The sequence below is a fragment of the Mus musculus genome, chromosome 6, assembly GCF_000001635.26.
Source record: "Mus musculus strain C57BL/6J chromosome 6, GRCm38.p6 C57BL/6J".
Lineage (NCBI taxonomy): Eukaryota > Metazoa > Chordata > Mammalia > Rodentia > Muridae > Mus > Mus musculus.
In genome coordinates, this window is record NC_000072.6 from 43,677,634 (window position 1) to 43,683,539 (window position 5,906).

The 5,906-nt window shown below is 37.2% G+C and overlaps 1 long non-coding RNA gene across 1 annotated transcript; it reads right to left on the reverse strand.

Moving 5' to 3' along the window:
- Positions 1–1,172: 1,172 nt before the first annotated feature.
- On the reverse strand, positions 1,173–2,088 carry Gm46984. The gene is made up of 2 exons (XR_001785432.1): positions 1,982–2,088; positions 1,173–1,484 (listed from the first exon to the last, which is right to left on the reverse strand). It is a non-coding gene; the product is annotated as a predicted gene, 46984 (long non-coding RNA).
- Between the last annotated feature and the right edge of the window lie 3,818 nt (positions 2,089–5,906).

Here is a 5,906-nt window from a genome sequence, read left to right on the forward strand (position 1 = left end):
CTTGATTTTAATTGGGCGTGTTCATTAGGTGAGCTTTTCATTGCTCTGCTTCAATACTTTGATAGCTGAACCCTGCTAGTCAGCCTCAGGAGAAGGAAGTGGCCAAATAAGGAAATGAACCTTGGGGGCTAGCTTTAGTTATGTAATGTAACAGTTTTTAGCCAGGTAAAGGGAATGGGAAAAAAAGGTCTGCCAGAGCCAAGCTCACCACACTTGAGAGGGCCAGAGTCCCTTCATATGTTACTTTAAAAAACAAAGTACACTTTCCGAGAAAAAGAAAACAGGTTTGGGATAAATTAATATGTAAAACTCAAAGCCACATCTTCTTTCTTGGTTATATATTAGTTGTGGAGTGTAAAAAAAAATTCTCTATAATTATGAGCTTTTGCAACAAAGTATCTAGACATTTCATTTACTGAGATGGGGAAAGACAGGACTGCTTAAGGGGAGGGAAATGATTTAATATAAACAACAATAAAATTTATATGAAACTCTCACATTGGAAATGTAAATGAAGAAAATACCTAATAAAAAAAAAGAAAAAGAAAGTCTCACTTGATATATGTGTCTTGATGTTGTTATTTTTGAGTGAATTGATTACAAACATTGTGGGGCCATCAAAATTCTTAAGTTAAAAACTAGCCCTTGTTTTTAGTAAACAGTGAGTCAGATCACTCTCTAAAATGAGAAAAACTCATTATATCAAAAAGAACAAAAAAATCTCAATTTAATAAATTGAGTGCAATACTTTCCAGTACACTAGTAGAATTTTTATGAATTTTATGACAAATTGATAGTTAAGTACATCAAGAAAAAGTATATATAAAGAGCCAATAACATGTTTTGAAAATATATCAGTAAGAGGATTTGTTTCTCTGCTAAGAATAAAGAATATCTATTACCACAGTTATTAAAACTAGCTAATATCATCTTCTAATTAGATATTTTGGCAGAGTAAAATAGATTTCAGAAACAAACTAATGTATATAGAAATATATTCCATGATAAAGCTGACATTTTATATTAGCGGAAAAATAAAACACATTTAGAAAAAATTTAATAAAATTATATAAACATGGAAATGATTAAAAATCAATACCCATCTCACACCATAAAAAGATACATTTCTAAAGTACTAAAAAGCAAAATATGAAAGTCCAACCTACCAGGTATAGTGGATGGTTTATGTATATTATCCTAGGATTCTAGAGACTGAGATCAGAGAGTTGTATCAAATCTTCACATAAATGCTGTTGTCTGTCTTTTGAAATCCATAGAGATTCAGATCTGTGGGACTCAAAGACTTACACTTTCAACAATGCCACCAGTAGCCTAACCTATGCTCAACCTGCTAAATCCAACAGGCTGCTTTTCATGGGTAGTAACTGGGGTTAAGGGTAGGGTGACAAACAGAAAAAAAAGTAATGATTGATTATTTAATTCAGCCGTTTCTTCTTCCACTTTCCCCATTTTGGGTGCAATATCTAGAAAGATGTGGAGAGGAGAAAGATCATAAGTTCGAACCAAAAAATACTCTAAAAGTCAGGGTTTAAAAGCTAACTCCTGATTGGTTCCATCTTGTATACATTTGCATAGACCCGTACCCCTGCCAATCAGAGCCCATCTGAGTCTATAAAATAGGGCCTAAAGGTTCAGGATCGACAGACACATTGGATGACTGCTCCAAGGAGGAAGAGAAGGAAATTTCAGAGTCTGAAATTGATGGAGTCCCATACAGACTCCAGCTTCTATCCAGATTCTAGCTCTCAGCTGACCCCTGGCTGTGATTCAGGGGTGGGATGGGGAAGTGGGTGTGGGGTGGGACAGAACTCTAAGACTTGCCAGAGAAAGATCCACTGCAGACTTAGCAACATCATGTTCTCACTGCTTCTACTCACAGAAATATTGCACCTGCTTTATATGTTGGGAATTTGTTTCCTGCCTCTGAGCTAACTTCTGCTTCAAGAACCAACGTTACTACCTCAGTCTTTGAGCTGCACGGCAAGACTTGTTGGGCCATCAGACCTTTTCTGTTATTTGATGCCCTGGTCCTCATCCATTGCTTGGCAATGGATGCTCTCAGTTGGCATCCTGAGACCCTCTTAACACTTACAGCTGCGCTGCTTGTCAATAATCTCACAGTTGATGCCATGACGCCTATTGAGGTCATAGAGCTGTAACACAGACACTTTTGGTTGGCATCTCTAGGTCTCAGGGTTTCTACTTCACATTTTGATTCTTAACTCCTTCTTGGCAAATAAAATTCTACCTATTTTCATTACTGTATGCCCACTCCATTCTTGGCAAGAAGGGCAAGAGAAGAACTCTAGGTAGAAGAGTGGACTGTCTCCGCACCACCACTGCAGCTCCCCTTTATCATTTTCTGCTGTCTTAAATCAGTGTGTGGAAATATTTTCCTTCAGCCTGAAGGATGTTGCTAGCATTAATTATGAAGCATTTCTTCTGGGAACAAATTCTCCTAGCTTTTATTTTTCTGACAACATCTTTGTCTCGCATTCAGTTTGGAATGATGTTTTGTTAGGATAGAAAATTTTAAATTAATAGAAATTGTCTTTCAGTGCCTTAAGGAAGTATTCACATTACTTTTTGGGTTACTTGTTACTGAAACTAGGTCTGTGGTGGGCTTGTTTGATCCCATCAATACTGCGTCCCCGGGTGTTTATTTGTGAGGCCATTTGCTTTTTCGAGTGTTTTCCTGAATGCTGGTCCTCGGCCAGTTGATTGTGATGTGTTTAGAAATAATATTCGTTGTGTTTAGTATAGCTCTACTTTATTAAGCCTCTTAAATCTAGAGATTTAGATTATCAATCAAATTCATGGTTTTCCAGTAGTTCACAAAAGTCCATTTTCAGTAGGTTTTTTTTTTTCTCTTTGTGCTTCTGTTTGCATAGTAACTTTCTGATGAAATTCAATGATACTTTTCTCTTGGAAATTATAATCTACCTATATATCACACCTGCGAAATGTTTGTTCAAGGTATTGCATTTTCAAAGCTAGACACTTCATTTGTTATTTTGTGAGTGTCCTTCAAGTCTCTTTAAATCCTTGAGCATAATTATAATGGATGCTTTTTTGTCTTTATCTGCTGATTCAATTGTACTTGACAGTTCAGAATCTCCTTATAGCTTTTACTTTCTGCTGTGGGGTAAGTATTTGTGCTTCTTTCAATGTCTTATACTGTTTTGGTTTTTTGTTTGTTTGTTTGTTTGGATGCTGATTGTGATTTTTAAGTTGTAGAGTGTTTACATTCTGTTTATTTAAATATTTTAGACATTTGCTAAGCAGCTGCCTGTGAGTCCCCTCTGTCCTATTAAGGTTTGTTTTTAGGGTCTGGGGTGGTTTACAATAGCAACTACTCTAGGACTCCAAGCCTCTCTACAAAGGCTTGACTTTTCTGGTATTTGTTCTGTGTGCCTTGTGAATGTAGCAGTGGATCTCCTGCCTGGCTGATAACTTCAGTATCTCTCAACTCTGTGTGGGCTTGGGATGGATTTACTTATACTCTTCCTGTTGTGCCTTGCTTGGTGCAATAGAGTTGCTCATAGAGTTGAGGTGATCATAGGTCTCATCTAGTTCTACTTCTCACAGATGTATCGTGATGAGTAATTTTTGACAACTCAAAATAAATTAGAGTTGTCTGAGGAGAGGGAACGTCAATGGAAGAATTGTTTCCATTCCATCAGAATAGACTATGGGTTTGTCTGTGGGGTATTTTCTTGATTGATGTTGAAGAAGAAAGGAACCAGACCACTGTGTGCCATTCCTTCCCTGGACAGGCACTCTAGGCTATAAAGAAGAAAGATTTGAGCATGCCAGGGGAAGCAAGCCTGTAAGCCCAGGGGAAGCAAAAACATAAGCTGTGCTCTCCATGGTTTCTCCTTCAAGCCCCTGCCATGAGTCCCTGCCTTGGCTTCCCTCAATGATGGACTTTGATCTGCAAACTAAAACCCTTCACCCATGTTGATTTTGGTCAGTGTTTTATCACAGCAACAGAGAAGGAAACTGGGACAGTATTTTTTTTTCTTTCTATTTCTATCTTTCATATATCTTGTCCATTTGGGAGCAAGTAGAAGTTCTTTCCAGTAAGTTTAAGATCAAAGCATAAATCCCCAACAGTTCAACAGAAGCTTTGTGTGCATAGTCAGTAGTTTTTAACGATTGGGCCACAACAGAGGGTGAACAATTGATTTAATAGTGGTTTCCATTAAAGCCATAACCTGTAGAAGAGCTTTTTTCTTTGGTGTTTTAACTTTGAAACTCAGCTATTCCTGAGCTCACTCTTTTTTGTTTGTTTCTTATTGTTTTATTTGTTTGTTTGTTTGGTGGTGGTGGTGTTCACAGTCTGTGGAAGTTGAAGTTCTTGCTTTATGTTAATGTGGCCCAATAAGTCTCTTTCTGAAATTTGTTCTGCCACTTAAGCAGTCTGAGTATATTTTTCTATTTATATTATAGTTTGTTCTATGTTATGATACTGTCAATTTTTTGCTCCTTTTTTTTTTCTTTTGGTTTTGGTTTGGTTTGGTTTGGTTTGGTTTTGGTTGTTTTTATTTGTTTGGTTTGGTTTCTGTTGGTTGTTCTGTTTGTACAGGGTCTCCCTATGTAGCCCTGGCTATCCTGTAACTCACTAAGTAGACGAGCCAGACCTTAAACTCACAGTTATTTGCCTGCTTCTACTCCCCCACTTTTTATTTTTTTCATCACATAGATTCTTTTGTAATCCTTTTCAACCTCTTCAATGTGAAGATTTTAGACTCAGTTCTTCTGTTGGTGGTGCGCTGACTCCTTCCACCTTGTTTTTTGTTTTTTGGGTTTTTTTTTTTCTTTCGGCTTTTAAACATTTATTATAATACTGCATTGGTCATTTCTCACTGTTTCATGATATGCAAAAGAAACATTGTAAAGAAGAAAAGCTTTATTTGACTTACGGTTTCAGAAATTTCAATCAAAGGTCAGCTGGGTCTGTTTCTTTGACTCTAGAATGAGGCAGAATATCATTATAGCAGAAGTGTGTCACAGAGGCTGCCTACCTCCTAGTGACCAGGAAACAGTAGAGGCCTTCTACACTTCAAAGACACTCCCTCAGGGATCCACTTCCTCCACCAAGGCCTCACCTCCTCAAGTTCCTAAAACAATGCCACCAACTGAGACCAAAGCCTTCACCTCCTAAGCCAGAGGAGGACATTTGAAGTTCAAGCTACCTACATGCAGAGCAGTGTTCTCTTTGCTTAGGACAATGACTTTGGGATCGTGAGACTTCCTAATTAAATTTTACTTGAAAATATCAGTTAATAGTCTTTGGACCAATTTATGGCAAAAGCTTTCCAGTGAGCTTTTGTCACAGCTGATTTCTTTTTCCTTTCTTTTCAACCCTGCACAAAGCACAGACACTGTGTTAAATTCTCATGGCTGGTTGTGAGCATTAGTGGATTATGCAGGATTACATTCCCAGCAACTACCACATAAATCCTAGGTGACATATTTTGCCCCAAATGTGCATTATGGTTTTAGCTCTGGAAGGGCTGAATTCTTATTAAGAGCAGATGAATACAGACATAGTCTTCTTTTATTTAAACGTGCGCTGAGCACTGCTTTAAATATTTTATATGTTATTTCATTCAGTCCTAGTAATATGCTAAATGATCTAAGTACTGCAATTAGTACTATTTTATAGATTAAAATGAGATCTATAATAATTTTCTAAGATTTTATTGAACAGGTTCATATCACTGAACTTGCCTCTTGCTTTGTTTCGGCAGCTACAATCTCATTCCCATGTTTTTCAAGTTCAGATGCATACCCACCCACATATACACATAGCTGTATATGCATACATATACATGTGTATTCTTATACTTGTGTGCACATGTAAATATAAGTACATGCCC